Raw genomic sequence first — 2,849 nt, 5'->3', positions numbered from 1 at the left:
AGAGGCTGAAAAGGACTGCAGATGCTGTTGGATTCTGACCTCCCTACACTCGAAGTAGATTTTCTGGAACTACAGAAGCCCAATTGGCGCGCTCTCAACTGCGTTGGAAAATAGACATCCTGGGCTTTCCAGCAATGTATAATAATCTATACTTTGTTCGAGATTTGATGGACCAAATAGGCGTTCCAATCAGCTCAATAATTCTGGCGTAAAACGCCGGAACTGGCACAAGAATAGGAGTTAAACGCCCAAACTGGCACAAAAGCTGGCGTTTAACTCCAAGAAGAGTCTCTACACGAAAATGCTTCAATGCTCAGCCCAAGCACACACCAAGTGGGCCCGGAAGTGGATTTTTATGTCATTTACTCAATTCTATAAACCCTAGCTACTAGTTCTCTATAAGTAGGACCTTTTGCTATTGTATTATAGGTCTTTTGATCACTTGAATCTTTTGATCATGTTTTTATGATTGAACCCTCTTTAGGAGGCTGGCCATTTGGCCATGCCTAGACCTTGTTCTTATGTATTTTCAACGGTGGAGTTTCTACACACCATAGATTAAGGTATGGAGCTTTGCTGTACCTCGAGTATTAATGCAATTACTATTGTTCTTCTTGGGGCGTTAGTGACAGACGCAAAAGAATCACTGGATTCTATTCTAACCTGATTGAGAATCGACAGATGATTAGCCGTGCTGTGACAGAGCACGTTGAACATTTTCACTGAGAGGACGGGACTGTAGCCATTGACAACGGTGATGCCCAACATACAGCTTGCCATGGAAAGGAGTAAGAAGGATTGGATGAAGACAGTAGGAAAGCAGAGAGACGGAAGGGCCAAAGCATCTGCATATGCTTATCTGAAATTTTCACCAATGAATTGCATAAGTATCTCTATCTTTATTTTATGTTTTATTCATAAATCATTCACAATTATTTGAATCTGCCTGACTGAGATTTACAAGATGACCATAGCTTGCTTCATACCAACAATCTTCGTGGGATCGACCCTTACTCGCGTAAGGTTTATTACTTGGATGACCCAGTGCACTTGCTGGTTAGTTGTGCGAAGTTGTGATAAAGAGTTGAGATTGCAATTGAGCGTACCATGTTAATGGCGCCATTGATGATCACAATTTCATGCACCAAGTTTTTGGCGCCGTTGCAGGGATTGTTTGAGTTTGGACAACTGACGGTTCATCTTGTTGCTTAGATTAGGTATTTTTCAGAATTTTTAAGAATGAATTCTAGTGTTTCAAGGTGATGTTCTTATCATCACCAAAGCTGATTGATCTTCATCAATTTAGCTCTTGAATGCAATGTCCTTTGATCTTCATCAATTTAGCCCTTGAATGCAATGTTCTGCTGAAGCTTAGCTAGCCATGTCTAATTCCTTTAGACTGAAGCTTTAGACTAACATTGCATGATTCCTGGAATTCTTATTAAAAGTTTTGATCCTCTTTATTTTCTTCTCCATATAATTTTTGAAAAAAAAAACCAAAAAAATTACAAAATCATAAAAACCAAAAATATTTCTTGTTTGAGTCTAGTGTCTCATCTTAAGTTTGGTGTCAATTGTATGTTTCTGTTCTTCTTGCATTTTCATGTGTCTTCAGTAATCTTCAAGTTATTCTTGATGATTTCTTTACTCTGATCTTTAAATTCTCTTGTCTTGAGTGTTTTGTTGTTTCTCATATGCATTCTCAACTTGTTAGTGTCAGTATTATACAAACTTCTAAGTTTGGTGTCTTGCATGCATTATTTATTTGATCTTAGTTGCATTTTGATTATTCCTCATTATTAAAAATCCTAAAAAATTTTAATTTGTGTCTTTTCAAGTCAATAATACAGAGAATTGAAGATTCAGAACATTCAGCAGAGGAATTACACAGAAAAAGTTGGGCGTTCAAAACGCCCAGTGAGGAAGGAAAAATGGCGTTTAAACGCCAGCCAGGGTGCCTGGGTGGGCGTTTAACGCCCAAAAGGGTAGAGCTTTGGGCGTTAAATGCCAGAATGGATACCATTCTGGGCATTTAACGCCAGGATGGCACAAGAGGGAAGATTTTGTTTTTAATGCAAATTTTTTTCAAGTTTTCATAATTTTTCAAAATCAAATCTTTTTCAAATCATATCTTTTCAATCATATGTTTTCAAAATCAATTTCTTTCCATTTTCAAAAATACTTGCTATCAATTAATGATTTGATTCAACATTTCAAGTATGTTGCCTTTTCTGTTGAGAAAGGTTTAATGTTTGAATCATATCTTTTCTTGTTAGCCAAGTCATTAATTTTAAAAATCAAATCTTTTTTCTAAATTATTTTTCAATCATATCTTTTCAATCACATCTTTTTCAAAAATAGTTTTCAATCATATCTTTTTGATTTCTAATTTCAAAATCTTTTTTCAAAAATAACTTAGTTTCTTTCCCACTCTTAGTTTTCGAAAATCATCAATCAATTTTCAAAATTCTTTTTCAAAATCTTTTAACTTATTTTCGAAAATTCTTCCCTTCTTCTCACATCCTAATTCTTCTACCTCCTCCTTCTATTCCTCTGACACCTCAAGAAATCTCTATACTGTGGCATAGAAGATTCCATATTTTCTTGTTCTCTTCTCTTGCATATGAGCAGGAGCAAAGACAAAAGCATTCTTGTTGAGGCTGACCCTGAACCTGAAAGGACCTTGAAGCGAAAGCTAAGAGAAGTTAAAGCACTACTCTCTGTAGAGGACCTAACAGAAATCTTCAAAGAAGAAGACATAGCAGTCGAAAACAACAATAATGCCAACAATGCAAGGAAGGTGCTGGGTGACTTTACTGCACCTACTCCCGACTTCTATAGGAGAAGCA

The sequence above is a fragment of the Arachis duranensis genome, chromosome 2 (assembly GCF_000817695.3).
Source record: "Arachis duranensis cultivar V14167 chromosome 2, aradu.V14167.gnm2.J7QH, whole genome shotgun sequence".
NCBI classification, from domain to species: Eukaryota; Viridiplantae; Streptophyta; class Magnoliopsida; order Fabales; family Fabaceae; genus Arachis; species Arachis duranensis.
This window is presented reverse-complemented; position numbering follows the sequence as displayed.